Consider the following 22,687-nt stretch of genomic DNA (forward strand, 5'->3'; position numbering starts at 1 on the left):
TTTAGAGATGTTCTTCAGCTGAAAATTTTCTACCTTTCCACAATAATTATGCTTGTCATGAAGGGCATTGTGAGGTAAACATCACTCAGTTGCCCCCATGCAATGATCCCATTCTGAATAATTCAAAGGAACACACATTTCTGACACAAGGTAAGAGTGACTCATGGTAGCCTTGTGTTAGAAAAGTACTCTCTTATTCTGTTACGCAAATCTGGCCAATTTTTAAGCCTTTTTAAATTGCAGTTTGAACACTGTCAGTTAAAACTTTGTAAGCTTTTGGCAGTTCAGTTTCCAAAGAATATTTTTACATTTGAGTTGGATGTATCCTGTTATTGCAATAGCATGTTTTGGGCTGTTCAGGCTATCAAATCTGGTTTAGCTATGTTCTTAAGGATTTCCTGCCAGGTCCTGTCAACATGGAAAAAGAAGGTGTTGTGTTTGAATGCAAAAGAAACAGGATTTGTACATCTGAGCAGCATTGGAAAAACTAGAAGGAGATGTCTATAGGTCATAAACTGGGAGAGAGATTGCTTGGAAAAGAATACCACAAGAAGAATTGGAGTTGGAAACGGATTTGGACCTCAGGTAACTGGGTCTGACTGGGATTCAGGGTGGATGAGACAGTGGGGAATAGGTAGAGGTCTGTACGTGCCTCAGCACACCTTTCTCTAGAGAGATTACAGTGCCTCTACATATCACTTGTCTGCAGGCAAAAGACTGCTCTTACATCCTAGAGCACAGCTGTCCATGCTCCAGCTGGTGCAGATCCCATAGCAGCAGACAGTTTTCCAGAAGTAACTGCGATGGTACTAAGCTGGACACTGGGGATGTCCAGCACAGGCTTTGGTATGAGAACAGAATGGAAGCCTTCTATTTTTAATCAAAAGAGTTGTGTAAGTAAATTCTCAAGGTGTTTTCACTTTTAAATAGCAGTTTGGAAGAACATAATAATTCTAAGATAAGCAAAGAAAGATAAAAAATGCCAGAATGTAGTTTGCCTGTACAACTTCTTTCCTTTGTGCAGCATGATCTACCACCTTGCAGGTGGCATCTCCATCTTCCTCTGATTCAATGGGCTTGTAGGAATGTGGGAGTTACACTGTCCCATGTTAACCTCTGCACTGAGGTGTCCAGAATTGCTCTTTGGAGGCACTTAATTCTATTCATTGACAGTTTAGTTCCCTGCTGTAGGGTAGATGTTTAAGTCTGAATGCATCTAGATGATGCTGACTGTGCTGTTATCCCACAGGGCATCATCCTCACTGCGTAGAAAAGCTAGACCTTTACTGGGAAATAATCAAAGGCACAGTTGCCTGTGGAGCTCCTTTGTTTGCTAAGGGGAAATCTGGCAAGGATGGTAAGAAAGGGAAGAGGAACCTTGTGGTTAAATTTTGTGTTGCTCTGTGATTTGTGGCTATACTATGAAGCCAGATTTTTTCAGATGGTCACTCATTTTTGGAATGCCTTTCTGGAGGGATGTGGGCAGATTTTCCATGAAAAAAAATGCACTTGCTTTTGGAGCTGAAGTAAACAAAGTTACTTAATGTGAAATACTTTGAAAAATATCAGGCCCTGGTTGTTTAAATCATATGCCCAAAATACTTTTGGCCTTTTGACCCTCAATCCTCTCCTTGTGAAATGATGGTAACACTTACCTCTTACAATGTGTCCCTGTCCTCAGAGTCATCCTGTAAAAACAAATTCATTTTGTTCACAAAGCCATTAGATACAATATAGTGAGCAGAGCCATGAAAAAGTTCATGGGGAATTTAATAACCCTGTCTTCAGAGCAGGATATGAATTGGGTATAGTAAATAAGACCTGCAGGCACAAATATTGCATAGCCTCTCATTATTTGAACTCTGCCTGTCCTGTGCATTGAATGAGAGAAAATTTGAATAAAATAGTATGCATAGCTGATTTTGCTTTTTATATTTGCTTTTACTTACATAATTTTACTTTTGATACTTCGCACCTTCTGAAAGCTTGCCTTGCCAATTCTCATGGACTTTTAAGATATATTTAACATGCAATTAAAAAAAACATTCTTCAAATCAGCCAGAGGTTTGCTTTGCATGTAGCTCAAAAATTGCTCCTGGCTACATCTATGTTTTGATTCAGTTCAGATTTTAGGCAGCTGAAAAGAGCGCATAAATATCTGTTCCTTGGAGTGGGCCTTTTCACTGCTCTTCTTGATCTCAGGGAATCTCAGCTGTTGTCAGTAAGAAAAGCAGTGCTGATAAGAAAATGTCATTGTATTTTTTGGCAGTGAAAATAGACATAATTCCTCAGTGACATTAACATGAAATAGACTTCTGAAGAACACTTTTTTATTCCCCACTATCTTTTATTTTAGAATTTAAAATTATTTTATTCACTCGAAGGTTTAACATAAAAGTTTCTGCTTGAAGTCTGCTCTTTTCTGACTTACGGTGACCATCTCGGATCTCTTTGTCTTGATATGGTACAGTTCATGTTGTGCACTCTCATATGAAATAGATTGCTTACATCTCTTAAAACATAGCAATACTTATATTTACAATAATAATAATAAATTCACAGAATTAACTTTTCAAAACCATAACTATAACAAGGTGAGATGTTATTTCATGTCATTATTTCCTACAATCTTTCTATTCAAATAGAAATCTTTGTTTTCCCTGTATAGCTATAAAATAGATGACACTCTTAAATGAGCTTGAGTATAGTTTTCTTTCACTTCTATTACTTGTTTTCCATCTTTTTTTTTATAAAGAACTACTCAAATAGATGTATCTATACAGGACAAGGGGGAATGGGCTTAAGTTGCGCCAGGGGAGTTTTAAGTTAGATGTTAGGAAGAACTTCTTTACTGAAAGGGTTGTTAGACACTGGAACAGGCTGCCCAGGGAAGTGGTGGAGTCACCATCCCTGGAAGTCTTTAAAAGACATTTAGATGCAGAGCTTAGGGGTATGGTTTAGCGGGGACTGTTAGTGTTAGGTCAGAGGTTGGACTCGATGATCTTGAGGTCTCTTCCAACCTAGAAATTCTGTGTGTGTGTGTGTGTGTGTGTGTGTATTTTCTACATTAAAAGGCAGGGAGAAGCTCTCCTCAGAAACTTCTGTAGCTGATATGACGAGGTGAATTGCCTAGCTGCCACAAGAATGACTGTGGGTGAGCCATGCCTGGGCTAGTACAGAACCACAGAAAAGTCAGTCAGGTTTTACTTGTTCAAATTTGAAAATATATCATCCAGTACAATTTCTTTCCTAGGGAATTCATCCTGGTTGTCTTGAAACACATGTATCATGTCATGCATCATCACAAAGGCACATATCAACTGAAAGTGGAGGAATATTTGTTAAAAGCTAAAGCCCTGCTTAATGTATGCCAAGCCTAGTAAAGTCAAAGAATATCTTCCTCCTGGAATCTCCTTTTCCCGGTTAGCCATTTCAGACATCTTCAGAAGTAACCATCTGTAGTGCAGATGCTACAAGTTAAAGATCAAGTGGTAGACTTAATGCTGAATTTCACTTTTATGTTTAGACTGTATGACCAGGTCTCATTCTCTAGTGGATTTTTATGATTCTATTTTCCTCTTAAAAATATATGAGAGAAATGCTCACAGACCCCTAAACATAGCAGTGTGAGCACACCACTGTAATTAATCCCCCTGTCTACTCCCTATTTATTTATTTATTTATTTATTTTCAGTCTACAAGCCCTGTGGAGTTTGCAGATTGATTCAATTGCAAAGTTAGATTCCCACTGTGATCACAGTTTTGAAATCACAGGGTCTTTCTGCCTGTCCTGCTAGCCAAGCAACAATGGGTGCTAATTAAAACCCTGCTTAAAAGGTTCCCCTTTACTTCGGTGTTGGAGGCTTTCAGGGGGCAGGCAGGGGAAGGATGCCTTGTTCTGTTTATATATATATGCAAGCACTTAGTGAGCTGGGTGGCTGACTGTGGGTCGAGAAAACACTACAAAAGCCTGGTGCTTATAGAAAAGGGCTGGATTTCAACCTGATGAGGTTAGTTAACAGACTAGACTGAAGGGGGCCCAGCTGTATTTTTCTGCCAAAATTTGAGGCACATTTCAAAATAAGGTTTGTTTTTTTATCATTTGCTGCTACAGAAATGTTCAGGTCTCTGTCTTCTTCTATCAAAGTGAGCTGTTTTTTTAAGTGCAAGGATAACAAGTTTCCTTTATTTTTATCAATAAGATTAATATTTTGAACAATTTTTAAGCAACTGTTTTTGCTAGTCATCTGGTATGTCTGTGCCAAAATGTGTATATGGAATAAAATTACTCTTCTACTTCAGGAGTTTGTTTCTTGAGCCACTTTTTTTTTTTTTTTTTTTTTTGTAAATGGAAAAAAAAATCACATTAGACATTTCTGTTGCTCAGTAGTATGACTGAGTTCTAAGAAGTATGCAGACTTCTGTTTTTCCAAGAAGGAAAAATGGGAAACAAACTACACCTTGCAGCTTTACTTGTAAATGTATATAAAATTACTCAGTGCCAGAATATGGCATATAAAGAATCACCTTCATTATGTCAAGCAATTTCAATATGCTTGGCTTCTCAGCAAATGCAAAGAATGGAAAACACAGCATTGCAAATAAACTCATCAATAAGCCACACAGGTTTTTGTTTGATGTCATTTGTAACTGACAACTTTATCAATCTTACATTGAATAGTCCCTTAGAAATACGAGAGTAATAGGAGCAGAATCTGTCTCATGCCTTTTGTTGAATTGCATTTCATTTGGTAGCATTCACAAACCTGTCCTAGTCCTCATCAGCTGTTTTTATTGTATAAAACATCTCACCCATTGGGGTAGCAGAAAATATATCATGGGATAAATCATGTGTCATTGACAGTGAATGGTCAAAATGAACAATTTGCAGATAAGCTCATAGTTTGACAGGTATTATTCTAAACTTTTTTTCTTTTTTTTCAATCCCTATGAAGAATGAATGCTTGTGTAGAAATCAGTAGTGCCTTGCAAATAACTCACCCACCAAAAAAGACTATATTAATTTATCTTTTTTTTTCCTGTCTACCAATATTGTCTAAGGAATTAGCTTTATAGCTATTTTAATTAAAGGGGTGATAAGATATTTCTCTTTTTTATCTTTACAGCCATATGCTGTAATAATTAATAACGTTTAATAGAGCTACTTGCATGCTGAAGACTGCTTAAAAGACTAAAGATGTATAGGATCAGGGCATATGGCCTTTGTTGTTAGCCACATGCACAGAGGAATAAAGGCAGCTAAGCCCAGCCTCCTACTCTTACTCTGTCACTCAGTGGCTGTTCACACTGTGATTCCTGCTGCGGGGAGCAGACAACTGCTTTTCTTCCTCTGCTTCATTTTTTTTTTTCCTAGTTGTTTTAGTTCTCCATACAAGTGGGGAGAGGAAGGAGAATGTTTAGGAGAAACCTGGCTCTGCCCCTTCCCTTTTTACCATATTGGGCAGGCAAAAAGGGAGAGCTCCGAGAGCAAAGGAGAAAGGATCTATCCAGTATGGCCCTTAAACCATCCTTTTCATCAACACAAATATGTGCATGTGAATGCAAAAGCAAGGTGATTCTGCCAAACCAGACACTCCAAACAGATGTACCTCTTGGTTTATGGACTGACAGGAACACGTCTCTGTTCGTGCAGTACTCTGCAAGGCTATTTACCTCTGAAGGAGTACAGCTGCACCATCTCCCAGGTCTGAGCCCATACCTGCACATATGCTTTGTCTTGCCAGGAGAAAGAACTAGGAACTTCCTGAGGTGCCTCTCTCTGGAGCAAACAGCTAGAGTGGGTGCTAAGGACCAGCTCTGCAGAGGTCATTGAACAAGGAGACAGACCTCTTGAATAGGCTCTTCAGAGGTGAACCCCTCAACAAGGGTGATGTGACCTTATTTGCTGGAGCTTTTCAGTGAGACTGATTTGTTAGACAGTAGCAATTGAAATAATCAAATCATGAAACCCATCGCCAGACCTCTGTTAACAAATTTGTGAACTGCATTTTGCCTTGTCACAGGAGAAAGTGGTGATTTCTAGGTTGCTGTGGCTACAAGCATGAATCCAAAAAAGGTTAGCAAAACCCCATTAACAGGTAATTCTTAGAAAGGTACTGTAAAAGAAAATTTCTCCCTCTTCTGTCAGCACCACCCTAGATTTCTCCTTTGGTAGCTACACCTCATGAACAGGTCAACATCATCTGGCCAGTGTCATACAAGCTTGCTATAGAGAAAATGTACCTGCCAGCAAGAGGTGTCTTTTGTTCTTGTTGACTCAACTCCTCATTTTCACATCTGTTGCTACTACTGCCACCTCAGGAAAAGGTGATGCCATCTCAGAGCTTCAATTCTCATCAGATAAATAGACCCAAATGATCTAATTTGCCTCAGACCATCTATTTCAATTTTCCTAAAGGATCATACCATCTATTCCTCAGTTTGAAACTAGCTAGCTAGGAGAAGATAAGAAGATTTTCTCTGGAACATGCTACTGATTGATCCTGGAAAACTGAGTCAGGGACTACTGTGAGACTTTGATAAACCTTGCCCCACTGCAGAAATGTAGCACTGGATAGTGCATCTCATCTGCACTTCACAAAGCCACTGTGTGAGGTGGGGGCTCTTCAGTGTTTTCACAGTTATTTCAGTTGTCCAAACAGATGACCAACAGTTGTCTTATCTGGTAGGTTCCAACCACTAGCATCATAACTTTATGTTCTCAGAAGCTGATCTGTTACCTATACTTCTTCATTGCTTTCTACCATGTATGAACAAGTTTGGTGCAAACCTGAGCAATTTGCTTCTGGGGAAAAAATACACACTGCAGTAAGGTGGAGAGTGGGGAGCAGAGGGGAAAAATATCTGATTTTAGGGACAGTGTGTACATGAAGGAATTTCATGATCTGTGAGCAGGAGACTAAGCTGATGGTCCAGGAAGTTGCTACCAGGCAGCTGTAGCATGTAAATTTGTTTGGTGAAGGAAAATGAACCGTTAGCCTTGTGTAAACCCAGCCTGATGTAAAGAGGATGCCTGAACTTTTTTGGATGATTGGCAGTATTTTTATTAAGAAGCTGCAAATAGAATTTAAAATGTTTAATTCTTACATTTTTATAACATTTTCCAACAAATGATATTGTGTCTCTGATAAATAGAGTGTGCTTAAGGACAGTAGATTCAAGGTTAGTCACCAAATTATTTTCTTTCCTAACACCTAATTTATACAGCTGCTAAGCTTCAATCTTGAATGAAGTGCATGGGTGCCACAATTAACATAATGATATTCAAATCAGTTTCTTCTTATCCCTTGCTCTGTCTGTTATGGCTAAATATTAATACCACCTGTGAGATTGGCAGGGGGCTCATGTCTGCTCTTGCACAGAAAAACTTGCGCTGTGCAGAAGCCTGCAACTGAGCCAGTGAGGCATCCCATGAGATCTTTCCCTGATTACCTCTGGCTCTGTGAATCTATGTGAATGCTTAGACTGCTGGGTGGCAGAAAGGTCAAGAATGCATGGAGCCTTCTGGGAAGTAAGGCAACTCTACAACGTCTCCTAACCCAGTGCTGACAATGCACGCACTTCTCCGTATGCTGATGCATAAGCCCTTTCTAAGGCTCTAATGAACTAAAAGCTCGTGATCACTGCAGTTCATGTTTTAACCTAAATCTGTCTAATTCAAGCAGATTGTTAGATAACCTACCTCTTAACCCAGCCTTTGCCCTCAGATGAGTCTAGCAGAAGCTAAATACACTGGATGATATTTGAAGCTGGCTTGGAAATGTCCTGAGCTTAATTAAAGGCAACCTCTTCGGCCTTATTCTGCTAAGTATACCCCACTGGACAGACACACTTCCCCTGAAGTTTCCACCCTCCCTGTTCTCAGGGAAGGATCAGAAAGAAATTCATAGGCATCTATATGCCACTGGGAAAGTATTGTCATTTTAGTCTCTGTAATTAATCTTTACCTGTTGCCATGGAAGTATTCATAACTCTTAGCAAACAGTGTTTTGGTGGGTGATGCTGATGGGATGTAATGTACATCTATTATTATTTTACATTTCTTATGGCCTTTGGAAGCCTATGCTTGGCGATTTTAATAATCCAAGAGCAATTTTTATTTATTCTACCATTTGATACAGCAGTGCAGAAGAGAAGAGCTTTAGCAAAACATGACACCATTTCGTTGCTTTAAATGTGTTTCTCAAAGTATATGTAGATGAAACTTCCAGCAAAGACTGGTACTATGTGGGTGGATGTTGATCAAATAGGTGAATAATTATAATAAATTTACACTTATCACATCAATTATAAGCATCCTTTCAGTATGTTGTGAAGAAACATTTTCAGAAACTGTGCCACTTAATTTAAATGCAATTTGAATAGAGTTAAGTAGATTCTACTGGTTTTAGTAACAAAGTGAAGGCGATATGCAAAAAAAAAAAAAAAAAAGTAGTGAAATTGTACAGCTTGCTGACAGTGAAGATCTCACAGACCCATACTTTATCCTGGATTTTATTGTTTCCTGCTTTGGCAAACCTTATAAAATGTATCAGAAAGTATTTTGATAATCCAAGTATGTTTATATATCATGATGAGACAACTGTTCATGATGAAAATGTCTGTAGCCCTTAGCAATGTGGAAATTTGTTAAAAAGTGACATCAGTATAAGTTTTTACTAAAATATCAAAAACTGCTGTCTAAAACTGGTAGCAAGTGCTCAGTCTGAGAAAAATCTAACAAAATAACAAAAAAGCTGCCTTCTGTTCTCTGTTAGTGTCGAGGGCCTTAGCACTGCACACGTAGTATATAAATAAACCACTGTGATCAACACCTGAGAGCTTATAAATGTCTGAAATGTATGGTGACAATTTGCAGAACTTCTGCATTGCTCCCTCATGCCTACTTACAAGCTATTTGGGTAATCTGGAACCTGTTAGGTGATACCATATACCATTGTTTTCTAGTCTTGCACAGTGCAATAATAAACACTGCAGGAAATGCCTCAGTTTGTATAGAGGAATGGCAAAGCCATGCAGCTCTCCTTTGTTTTTTTGTGATGCAAGAGTGCCTGATAAAATGAGTTGCAACCGACCTGCCTTAGCCACCTGGTAAAGCCATGCCTGCTTTCAGCTACCAGTCTTACATCTCAGCAGTTCATTATTTTGACCCAGGTTTGCAGAATCTTTCATTCCATGTGATTTGAGTGTTTGCATTACTGTATTTTATCACTTGGGATCTGCTTGCTGCAGGAAACTAACTCTAGAAAAGTGTATATATTGGGCCCAGTTCACCTCCACTAGAACACTATGGATTCAAGCATATTTGGCAGCCAAACTCCCCTGAAGCTATTTTCTGTGAGTAGATGGAAATTCCATAGAGGTCTCTGGACCTGGTTCAGAACTGACCTGAGTGATTGTTACCCATCAGGTGTGACGGATCATTAAAGGGCTTTTAAGTGTTTCCAAGTTGTTCCCCAATTTATTACAGAGTTTGGATGCCAAAAAAAAAAAAAAAAAAAGACAAGTTGCTCACCGAAGAAATGTAGTAAAAAGAACAGCCAGGGTCCTGTTCACCTTCTACCCTCCTCTCTCTTTTTTATACTGCTCTTTTCCCCTTATGCACTGTTTCTCCCTTCACATGTCCTTCCAATCTCTAATTCCTACACGGTCTGAAATGTTTCTGAGTCCTATTTCAGTTCTGGTATTCAATAGATGTGAGTCTCATTGATATATGCCAGAGTTGAATATTGTCCCCATAGCATACCAAATTGCTTCAGCACACACATGGAATGCCAAATCAGTGTACAGGCATACCACTTTGTAACTACTTTATTACTCATTTACACTTGGTGTGAAATTTATACCCTTATTTATGTCACTGCTGAATCTGGGACATTATATAAATTTGATCCCGGACAAAGCTGGATGGTTTAGAGAACTGGCAGTGGATACAGCACCTATCCTTGTAAATTATACGCTCAAATTCTAATCAAGTAATTCAACCAAACCAACCAAAACTTATTTCTGTGCAATGCTGTCATAAAAATGAAGAAGCTGGTCTCCTCCCTGTTCCCAGTACACATGTGTCAACACAGCAGTTGACTAATTAACACCCTTGCTGGCTATGAAAGTTCCTGAGCCAAGGATTTAAGCAGGCAGGGAGACTGAACTCTTTGTCCTGGCCCTAAGTCAAGGCAGGTTGATGAACAAGCAAGTCCTACTCTTGCTGCAGCTATAGCTGCCTTCTGTCTTCCGGGACTAACAGCCTGGCATCTTCCAAAAGCATGTTGCTTTCATTAAAAATAATAATAAAAAATAAATAAAAATATATAATTCTGGTCTCTTCGTATAGTATAAGTATTTTCACTCATTTTCTATGGAAGTTTTAGAGTTAATAGGACTTTGGTCTGAGTCAGGATTACAGGATTTTGACCCTCCTGGGATCTTTGTCCTAGATTTCAGCCTTGGCAGGTGGAACACTCTGTAACCAGCTGACATTTTAGTGGCTACTTTGTGAGTCAAATATCTTGCTTTATGTTTTCCTTTTTGGTTTGGATGAGTTTATATGGGTTTCTGAAGTATTTGGGAAGGTTGCATGAACTTCATGGTGCCACTGCACCTTCCTCAAGCCAGAGAAGTTGCTTTCCTCATTGAGAAATCGCACTTCAAAAGAACTTGTGATGTTTTTTAAATTACTGTTTCAGATGGCTTTTATTTCCAAATGTCTGCATCACTCAGAAAATCTGAGTTTATCTTGTTTTGTGGTATTTCTGATTTATTTTTCCTATTTAGAGAGTTCTCGCACAGAAATAAAAAAAAAAAAAAAAAAGGAGAAAAGAGAAATGTGACAGTGACCTCTGGTCTTATTTCAGTATAAGGAAAGAAAATAAGAATATAAAAAGATTCTGGATCTCAGCCATTTCAATGAAAAACATCTGTTGAAGACTCTGCAAGTATAAATTTATCTTACCATGGGCATGATTATTGATTAAAATGCAGTTTCTTTCTTCTACTAAGTTATTTCAGCTTCATAACCTGAAAAGTGAAAGGTTGAAACCTGTTGCACTTTTGTGCTTCTGTAAAGCAGAGATGTCCAAACTGTATTCCGTACACTACCTGATGGTGGTCCAGAATGCTGGATGATCACACAGTTCTGGCTACTTCACTCTTTTTCTCATACTTGCATAAAATCTTTTCCTACTGTTGTGTTTCCAAGTAAGCAACCAAACAAAGTACTATGGAGGTATTGTGGAGTCCCACATTAGAGGGGTGTGCTAGCACTCAGTGCTATGACTCTGACTGTGAAAGACAGTTTGAAGCAAATCTTCTGTAAAACTCCTATATATATTTCAACAGATCTATCATATCTAAGGAATGCAATGTCTCCAGAGTTACAAGGACACCAAATTCCTATGGCCAAGGTTAGTTTTGGCAGTCTGGGTGTGAATGCATACTATGCAGTCTTGCTGGGATACTGATCTGTTTTGGGATCAGTGTTGGAGTCGAGACTTGCCCTTGCCTGACTCATAACAGTGGATCTGAAGAGCCAGAAACGGCTGGATCTGGAAGGATGACAACCTCCCCTCCTCTGCTGGGAGGGCAGGTTCTTGTGGCAGGAAGCCCTCGGGAGACTGAAAAGGCTTGCCAGAGAGGTCTCCTTGCTGTCTTCCCCCAAAAGATTTTCAGTCAAGAAACAGGAAAGCACCCTTTCGCACAGCAGTTTACATCATACTGCTTTCTGCAGCATGGAACTGGGATTTATTTTTTTTTCACAGACCTCTGCAGATTTAGCAAGTAAAGTGAACTGTGGCAAATGAGTACTCTATATATTTCTATGCAAACTAAAAGTGTATCTCCTACAGAAAATCCCCTGTTCATGCCCCTGTTTTTTTTTAGTCCTCCAAACCCATATCTAATCTAAAGGCATAAATCACTTTCCAAGATCCACTAAATGCAATGGGTTTGTTATGCTGCCTGAAATGGCTAGCTAACAAACCTGGCCTACTGAGCAATGTTTGATAGAAATTGTAAATGATGCCTGTTTTTATTGGAGTGAAGTAACATTTAAGCATAGGTAATATAGATGATAAACTTGCAACACTAGCAAACTGAAAAACACATGGGAACCGTATGTGTGCCAATTCAAATACGGCTTTATTAAATGCACCTGATTTCGAGCTACCTTTTAGTATTCTATTTAGCAGTTTAATGAGAACCAGTTATAACACAGGGTTGTTGTTTTTTTTCCTGTATTCAGAATTCAGCAAGCTACACAGCTGACATGCATATCGATTTAAACAGACAGCATCAGAAAAACACAATGAAGGCCTTTACTGTAAGCAAATACAGGACATCTATGTGACCTTCCCAACCACCACATCATTCACACAGCCATCTGAGAACATCTGAAGCAGAAGCTATCAGTGTTTCCTTGAGACCTCCTAACATAAAGGCTGTATCATGAATTAAAGAGCTCAAGCTGTTGACTAAAAGGACTCTGGCACTGCAACTAAAGAATGGTACCTAGCGGTGTCCATTCTTACATTAACATCTGCAGCCATTGAAATGGCCACTTGCTCCTGAAGGCAGGGGAGCAGACTATTATGGACAAGTTACAGAGTCCTCTTTCAGCTGCTGTTTTGCTGAAGAGCCAGGTGCAAAAGATGTGCTCAGAAAGAGACTATAGAAGAGGTTAATGGTCACATCGATTACAAACTGATAATTGCTCGCTCACTATTCCTCAGTATTCAGCCAACTAGCTGTTTCAGTAATTATTTTCCTGTTCTTTATTTCTATTAATGGTGTGCTCAATATTGGGGACTGTTTCCCGTCTTTATAGCTCTAAACAGCTATTGAAACTCTGGAAGTGTAATGTATAGCATTAGCTTTAGTGTTCATTATTAATATAATCACAGGCTTAGCTCTGGAAGGAATCAATCCTGCAGTTTACATTAGCTGTTAGATGACCTAAAATTCTCCCCCCCTCCCTGATCCATGTAAAGAACTAGTTACATGGTTTTAATTCTCTTTTTAGTTATTCTTATGATTTTGCTAAATCTGGTGAAAGAAAAAGCTGACTCTTTGCCACTTCCCACAGTAACAGTAACCTTATAGTTCTGAGTTCTGTTCTCAGATGCATGAGGATGATGAGGGTCACAGAGCACCATACGTCTTTGTTAGCTTAGCTACTGCACCTCTGACTGCTGATTTATATAGGTTAGAATTCAACTGATCAGACAGATAAGCTCAAAAGTCTACAATTATTTTTTCTTTATATTTTCTTTTTAATTTATTCTGGCAATTTTTTTTATTTTTTTTTTCCAGCTGAGCTATAAGGAGTGATATCCTTTGTGTGAATTAATTAAATCATTACTTTTTAAAGATAGGCAAATTACAATCATTGCATTTTATTAGATATTACTGTTTTTCTTAGTTAATAATTCTTGGCTTATGTAAGGGTTTCAAGAGCAAATGCAAGTTGACTACATTTTATTTAAGCCCTAGAAGTGTAGACTCCTCCTTAAAAAAAAAAAAAAAAAAAAAAAAAAAAAAGTTCTACAGAATTAAATTCCATGGCAATGTATACAAGTTAGTAAAAGAGAGTAAAAGAAACAAAACCTGCAATTCCCTATTCTCTGAAGAGAAGAAAGTGAACTATTTGAAGAGGCCAATTATGGAAGCTGAGATCAATATAGCATTAAAAATTAGTTAGGGTGAAATGCTGGATGATGACAGATTATCATATGAATTAGATCTTTGCTAGAAGGAACAATTATCACAGCACCTGTTAGAAGCTTTCTGTTGTTATTTCGGTACTGAAAATCTCCTCTTATCAGTGAACAAAGACCTCTATATTATTGACTAGAAAGAAAAAATGCTGGCAGATTCCATACCATGGCAAAGAGTTCTGGGAGCAGTGGAACAGATAAAATGTCCATCAAATTGTGGTCAGTCACAGGTGGAGAGCTATAAGATGCAAGTGATAAAAGTATTTTTAACAGATTTTTTAGAATCTGAATGTCCTTAAAGCTAGTGATATTCATGAGGCCAGAACAGTTTCCTTGATAGCTGCAAGAAGGCTTTGACTGACAATAGTTATATATTACCGTGGAATATTTTGAGATAAGGATTACATTCAGTTGGTGAATTAAGATAATAATAGAAAACCCCAACACATGGAATGAGAAATGATTCCCTCCCATATACACTAAGCAGAAATAAAAGACAAGGGTCTCTGGGTTTGCTGTTTGTGCTGATGGACGCCAGAATGGTGAAACTCCGGAGTACATGGAGCCTGTGCTGCAGCTTCCAACACTGCCAATGTATGCTAATTGTTTTATTTCTAACCTCAGAAAGCTCAAGGCTGATGAATCTGGGACAGGATAATCTGTCTAATCCTGTGTTTTGATGTCATTCAGCCACAAACAAAATTTACTATGTGAATCATTTGTCATTTTTGATGAACATTATTAAATCTACTCTGGTCTTATCAGAATAAAGGATGAGCCTACCCCAAACTAAATAGAAGTGGATCCCTTGACCACTACAAGAACTATTGAATATTGCTGCCTCTCCAGACCTCCCCAGGGCAGTCTGCTTGCTGTTGACTGATGGGTATTACTTGCTCCTGCCATTTTGGGGTGCTGAGTCTTCTTTCTGATTGCACCTCATCATCCTGGGAGAAACCAGCAGACCATCCCCATTATTTCAATATGGTGCTGCACAGAAATCCTGCTCTTCACTTCCCTGTGAGTAGGAAAACACATAGAGAAAATAAGCATAAATTTGCCTGCAGGCATTATACCCCAGTGCAGGGCAGGGAACAAAATCCTTACCTTGGAGCTGCTGTGTCGGGTGAGCAGGGCTGCTGGAGCCAGCTGCTCTGGGGAGCTGGGTTGCATGGCAATGCCACATCCCAGCCCCTGCATTGTGCGAGTGCCCTAATTGGAAATGCCAGGTCTCATCCGTCCAGCAAAGCGTGCTGAAAGCACAGTCGCCTGCCTGGGCTCGGGACTGTCCTACCCAGCTCCTGGCTGAGAAATGAACTGTAATAACACCCTGACGGTATAGGGGACTGCTTGCAGTAAGTACTGTATAAGGCAAAACTTGGGAGCAGAGAAGGGCTGGGGAAGGGGTTTAAGCCAATTGTCCCTATTACAGTAAGTGTGTATGGTGTTGCTGTGTTCTCTCTATTTCCTGAACTTTTAACCTCATCCTACCTCTAGCCATACTCAAAATGACAGCCACTGAAAAGGGGGGCAGGGGGAATGCATTCCATTCCTTTCTCTGTCTGAATATGCAAATATACAAATATGTTTAAGCTGGCCATAGTCTTCAGTAATGCTTTCTCTCCCAGCCAATGTGGCGGTCCACGTGAGTGAAAGGAAGATTTTTTGAGGTAAGGTACTTAATTGTAGGACAAATGCCAAAAGAAAGCAAGAATGCACTTAGGTTCTTTTAATGGACAATGGTTTTATTGATGCTTTCAATTTTGAGCTAACATATGGGTACCATGAGCTAAGATACCCAATTGTATGTAGTTCTATTTCCAAAAAAAGAAAACATTTTAAGGAGTATAACCTCTTAATGGAGAAGGCTATTCACTTTCCAGTTTGCTTCTTGCTGATTTGTGGATATTGAAAACAAAAAGCCAAAAATAGTTCTTAAACTTGCCAGTGAGATCCACCGCAGTGCATATCTGTCAGTGCTGCCCATTTAGCCTGTGGTTCCTCTGAATAACTCAACAGTGGGTCAGAGCCATCCTGACAGCTCCACCATGGGAGTATGATGCACTAATGGGCAGTACTGAAGAACCCAAGATGTCAACAGGATCTCCAAATATCCCATGGCCTTGAAAACCAGACCTCTGGGCAGCAGAAAGACAGTAAGTTTGTCTAAGGCAGGAAAGGCAATCTTGCGTGAAATGGGTCTTTAGGACAGAATCATAGTATACCTGGAAATCCTGCCTAAGCATTCATGCGTCCTTATGGATTGCTGGGCTACCTGAAAACCAATGATGTAACTTTGCAGTTGGTTATCAAACTTTTACTCATTGTGCTTTTACAACTGAGAGTTGCTAAGTGGCAGTCCTTTTATATTCCTCTAAAAAATCCTCTGACAAAAGATTTCTAAATTAAATTTTCTCCATTTGGGATTTTTTCATAGTAAGTATTTAGTAAATGTTCCACATTTTAAGTGGAATAAACTTTTTTTTTTTTTTTTTTAACGTGTTCATCACTTTCACAAAGTGAAAGAACCTTGTGAGGAAAATAAAAAGAATAATCATTCTTGGTTTGCATTTTACACGAGTAGGGCTAACTACTGGTTATAGCAAAGCTGTTCTAGGTTTAGGTTTGGAATTTATGAATATATGCCTTGTAATCTGGTATACATACTTTTGCCTCCTGCACTTGTACAGTTAAATATTTGTTTAGGAATTTAGAAGAGACTGCTTTAGATTCCCTGCTTTACCACAGACTTGGTTACTCACTTAAGGTTACCATGCACTGGCTTCCTAAATGATGTTCAACAATGACAGTGGTCATTTTGAATTTCCAGAGTTAAAAAAAAAGGGAGGTAATGGTGAGCTCATCACTTATACTGGCAGCTAACAGAAAAACAGATAGAAAGACTTGGCATGTTGAGGAAAGGGAAAGTTGACACAGTTGTTCTCAGGTGTGCACTTGAAAATTGGTGATGTTTTGTCTAGGTACTATTATTGCTCACTGGAGTCACTGTGAAATATCAAACTGCTCTAGAGGGAACACTGTGAAAAGGAAATATTTCTGCTTCTTGGGCACTCAGAAGGTAGCTTTAGTTAGCAGCTTCTTACTGAAATTGGAATTTTGTCTTGGCAAATGAATTGGAGCATAAGGTACATAAAATACACTGAGGGACTTGTGGTTGCTGCATCTGATGGAGACAGACCTGAATGCATGGAGCTAGGAGAAAACATCTCACCACTACCAGGTGGGAACATCCTGCTCCACTATTGCAAGTCCTCCTCCATCACATTCTCCCATTGTGGCAGCATCTTCCATGAGCCAGTTCAACTCCCAAAGCCAACAGTAAAGGCAGCAAAACCATGGGCAAGTCTCTCCTGGATTGGGTGAGTAAAACATCTCAGCTAATGCGCCCTGACATAAGGCAAGAGTGGGAGGAAGGGAAGAAATAAGGAAAAGAGAAGGGCAGACAATGGAAGGAATGGGGCAAAGGAAATCCAGCAGAAGGTGGTGTCAGCTCTGCACATGAAACCACATCCCGAATGTGTGCTGGAGGCAGAGGAACAACCACATGGTGCTCTGCCCAGTTTAAATGGCCTGCAAAAATAGCCTTTTAGAAAACCTGCCACTGTGTTGGGATCACTTATGCTTTAATAATGACATCTGTTTGACAAAAAAGCTGAGTAGCTTAGTTGTGTGACAAAGAAAATTGAAACTTTATTTCATCTTGCAGACAGGATATGGGTGTTTACTTGAGTGAGAGACATTTCTGTTTTTAAAGAATGGCATGATATCCTTATTCTTGCTATGCTATGGACTAAGACAACCATTCCTAACGATGATTGAAACTACCATTTTCTCCTTTTCACCTTCTGACTTTAAAATGGTGTCTGGAGGAGACTTCAGGGGAAAACTTCTGAACTGTATGATATATATGCATACGGTGAAGTGTAAATGTCCAGCTTTCAATCCACAAGTGTGATGCAGATGTTTCAAATCATATTTATATCCCATGAATGTGCACTGGATAAACAGCAACCAGAGTGTGATGTCCTGGATAGAGGGATTATGATGACATCCTTTTGGTCTATTTGCCAAGTCTTAAAAATACATAGTGGTATTTCAGTCTTTATTAAAAATGACTTGCTTATGTTCTTATACCGTCAGTTACACACAAAGTGATTGTGTGGTGTTGCTTTGCAGGCCCTGATTTTTAGGTATTAATAAGACTTACATGCAGAGGCAAAATAGTATGGGATCTTATGGGCTAGACTGGACAGTTTGAGGTTCAAATAGGCTGAGTACCCTTTGTCAGCATACATTTGGTGGGTGAAAAATATGGCTAGCTGCCATCATACTCTTCGTGGAAAACTTCCTGGTTCGCCTTACCTACAGAAACATACAAAGAGTAGTAGGCTAAGACTAAACCACTTTCAGGTCCTGCCATTTAATTACTGTCCATTTTTTAATCAAAAGTACATAGTATGTATTAGAACTGGAGTTAATCTCACATCCTCATAACAGTGAAGTACTGCTAGCAGCAAATAAATAGGCAAAGCACTGGTGTTTCATTGCTGCAGCAAGCACCATCCCCCTCTCACTGATGACTTTGAGCTTATTTGGTATTCTGCAGTCACACCTCCAGCTGCAGTGCAGATGTAGCCTTAGATGGCTCCTGCTGGCACTGTCCTAGGAACTTTTTCTATGGGTAACTTGCACTGCAGTAGACCCTCTGCAAGAAATCATCCTCAGCATTTGTGGGGATGCCTCCTGACTGGCACACTACTGTGAAACCTAGGCGACGCTTTGGAGTCTCTGGAACATCTCAGCCCTAAACATGGGTGAGAAGCAGGTGCAGAGGCAGCCAGAAGGAGCCTCCTGCTGCTCTCTGCAGAGGGAAGCTGAAGGAGTACACTGTACCTTTTCTGATTCACCTGATTTTGCCTACATGAATGTTAGAAGAAGGAAATAAGCTATATGCAGAAGGAAATTGAGTAGTTGTTAGTGGGACCATGGTAGCAATCTGATTCCATGAAGAGAGGAACAAGATACATTTATTTAAACTCATAGTAGTAAAACGCCCTTCTGGGACTGTAATCTAATTTGTATCATCAATACCTGAAAAATCACAGCTGATAATCCGCTCTATGGGGTTAGAACCAAGGGAAGTTTCTACAACAGTGAACCAGTGAGGCCAGGGTGTTTCAGTGGGAGGTGGTCTTAGCTAGGCTTTCCCCGTTATTCAACAGATAGCCTCATCCCAGCTTGGTGCCCCTTCAGCAGGGGCTAGCACAATTGTTCACCCTCTTCTCCTTCCACTCTGCCTGTAGAGTGGAAGACATTTTATGGAGGTCTCCAGAGTCACGAATCTTGTGCATTAGGCCATGAACAACTAAGATTGTGATACAACTTAAGAAATCTATCTATTGCTATTTACATACTTGACAAGGTAGAAAAATTAAATTGCAAGAAAAGGTCAAACTTCAGATAAATCTATCATATATAAATCATCATCATTTCAGATAAATCGTCTATGCCTCCAGACCTCATCTGAAAGTGTGCAGGCCTTGAATGCACACTATCTTCTTGAGGAGAAGATAGCATTTGCAAAAAATATGACTCTTCCGTTTTTATGGGACATAGGACTCATGCTTCTTTGTGGGTTTTAAATTTGTTGGAATGTCCTACTGCTTCCTTTCATGAGAAATGTTTCCTGACAAGATCATTGCTGACCCATACATCTGAAGCTATGAATGAATGTTGTTGTGATGTATAAAATAGCTCATGACTTTTCTGTGTGCAGTGATCTTTTAATGAGCAGCAAGATCCCAGGAAGAATAAAATAATTCTTCCAAACCAAGCGCTTAATCTCAGTTTGAAGCTAAATCAAAACACTCAAATTAATATGCTGACTAATCTTTACAAACGTTCTGCCTAGGACAAATGACCAGCTGGCCTAAGCATACTTTGTTTAACTGTATGACAGCAGAAACTACTACAGTTGGAGTACTTAAAATTTAAGGGGTCCAATATTTCCCAGGCTATTTTTTTTCCCTGCTCATAGGTCTTTACTAATTAAGTAAGTCCAGCTTTATAGGTGGAGCAATACCAAAAAAGTACCAATAAAAATTTTAAAGCTCTCTAAAACATTTTAGTGCCTTATTTCATGTGGCATATACAGAGTTATGATGGTTTGTAAGGTATAAAGTTTTTTATTAGCAGTCCGGTGGGAAGACGATATAACTCAGTCATTGCTTTGCAACTCATTTAATGCACATCACCACAGCATTTGACTAGCACACTTATCACAAATTGAACTCAGTAAAATATTTGACTCAGCAGCCCTTTACACACATGCAAAGAGAGAGTTAACTGCAAACTAATTTGGGGAATTAGTGGTCACTTATAAGACATGGCATAAACACTCCAACTATTCTTCAGTTTGTGCTATATTATTCCCCAAAGCCTCTTGGTCTCACAGCATTTTCCCCAAAGAACGTGTGGTACAAAAATTTGAAAAACAACTGACCTCTGCCCTCATGGTCAAGAGGGCCAATGGGATCATGGCATGCATTAAAAGGAGTGTGGCCAGCAGGTCAAGGGAGGTGATCTTCCCCCTCTACTCTGCCCTGGTCAGGCCTCACCTAGAGTACTGTGTCCAGTTCTGGGCTCCCCAGTACAAAAAAGACAAGGATCTCCTGGAAAGAGTCCAGCAGAGGGCCACAAAGATGATACGGGGTTGGAGCATCTTCCTTCTGAGGAAACACTGAGAGACCTGGGTCTGTTCAGCCTGGAGGAAAGAAGACTGAGAGGGGATCTCATCAATGTGTATAAATACTTGAGGTGAGGGAGACAGAGGGATTTGGCCAACCTCTTTTCAGTGGTTTGTGGGGACAGGACAAGGAGTAATGGTCACAAGACAGAGCACAGGAAGTTCTGCACCAACATGTGAAAGAACTTCTTCACGGTGAGGGTGACGGAACACTGGAACAGGCTGCCCGGGGAGGTTGTGGAGTCTCCTTCTCTGGAGATATTTAACGCCTGTCTGGATGCCTACCTGGGCAGCCAGCTCTAAGGAACCTGCTTTGGCAGGGGGGTTGGACCCGATGATCTTTTGAGGTCCCTTCCAACCCCTTCAATACTGTGTGTGTGTGTGTGATCTTTTATATGAAACAAATGGGAAAACTGATATAGGAGTTACAAAATTTGTTTTCTCTCTCTCTCCTGTCATCTTCATCTCCTCCCCTAACATTTAGAGAGTTTCACTTCAAATAAGTTAAGTAGGACTAGTAGGTTCCCATTACAAACATCTGCCTCTCTCCATGTTTGATGTTAAGCGACAAACACAGAAGTGGTAAGGGTGCAGCTGGCCTGTCCCCAGACTGCACATTGGCAGTGACACCATGCATAGCACAGTGAGATCTCAGGTGATTATTGCTCCTGATTTCCTTTTTACACAAGTGGCTGCATAGAGAGGGAAAAATGGGACAATTAGCAAAGTATCCAAGTTGCCCATATGTGTCCAAAAAAGAAGAGAGGATGGTCATTCTCTGCTATTCTCTATATCATCCACAGAGAACTGGGAGATTAATAGTGTTTTCAGCTGAGAATTTTGTTTGAATTGAAAAAGTCTTTCTTAAAAACCTCCTCCTCTTTGTGGAACAAACACAGATGGCTGTAGTACAGTATTTTGGTTTTTTACACCATAGAGTACTGAACTGTAATAAACTTGAAGTTTGATATGTGCAGCAGTAGAACATAAGTAAAACCAGGGAAAAAGAAAATCAAAAGGAATCATGCTTAACAGCAGCTGATTAAAGCCCCAGAATTGCTTATGTAACAAAGATTTTAATTCAGATCTTCAGACATTTAAGGAATAACAAATGTTTGTTTCTTCTATTAAGATGATAAGAATTATTTCAAACTGTTTCTATTAATATTAGCCCATACCAGCTGTAATTATAGAAGGCATGCTCTTCAAATCTACATGTGGCCAAGAAATGATTTCCTCTGCATCTAAAATTTTCTTGGTTGTCATTAGAACAAACCAATGACCTCTTGGAATTTGTTTCATGGAAACGTGAGAAAAACCTGCTGGTTACATTGTTTACCTGCAATCCAGAAAACCAGATTAAAAATGGCTATGTATCCAGTTTGAAACAGGGCTATGAACAATAGACTAGAAAAATGTGATAACCACTGGGGCTATAAATGCATTCTTGCTTTTGCTTGGATGTTTAATTATTTATACAAAATACAATATTCCCAGTAAGAGACTAAAAACTTGGCAACAAAGCATAAGAATGTATTCCGTGACATCCTTTTGAAAATCCGTCTACAACTGGCTTAAGCATATATATTTTAAAATTACAGAGTTGCAGAAAATTCCGGTGTGCTGAACATGCTCCATTCTTGTGCAGCTCTGGTATGTCAGCTGGGTCAACCATGCACCGTCCCAGGGGTGCAAGAGAGGTGCAGGTCTGATATAATTTAATATTTATAAGACTTGAAACAGATTGTGCAAGAATTTAACTTATTGTTTGCCATAGAACAGAAGAAGGAAGAAATAAGCTAATTAATATAGATAGTTGCAGACTTTGAAAGAAGCAGGAATAAACATGCAAAACAAGTATGTAGATGAATGAGGTTTATAGGAGACAAAGGATATGGGAATGATTTAGAAGTAAAAGAGTGTTTTTAAAAATGGAAGTGCTGTAAGCATTCCCCCTGACTAGGAAACAAATAACCGTCAGAATATACATGTCATCTCCATCTCTTAGTAGCTGGTATACATAAGCCATGATATCCCACTCCATTTCTCTCAGCAAGCTAGAAACACAAATATGCTATGAGTTTCTGTTGGGGAATGTCAACATGTTGTCAGTTTTTCAATTCCCCTTCTTTCAAAAAAAAAAAGGGGGAAGAAAAAAAAAGTTGCTTCTTGTGTAGAAGCAACTACACAC

This window comes from Anas acuta, chromosome 2, assembly GCF_963932015.1.
Source record: "Anas acuta chromosome 2, bAnaAcu1.1, whole genome shotgun sequence".
NCBI classification, from domain to species: Eukaryota; Metazoa; Chordata; class Aves; order Anseriformes; family Anatidae; genus Anas; species Anas acuta.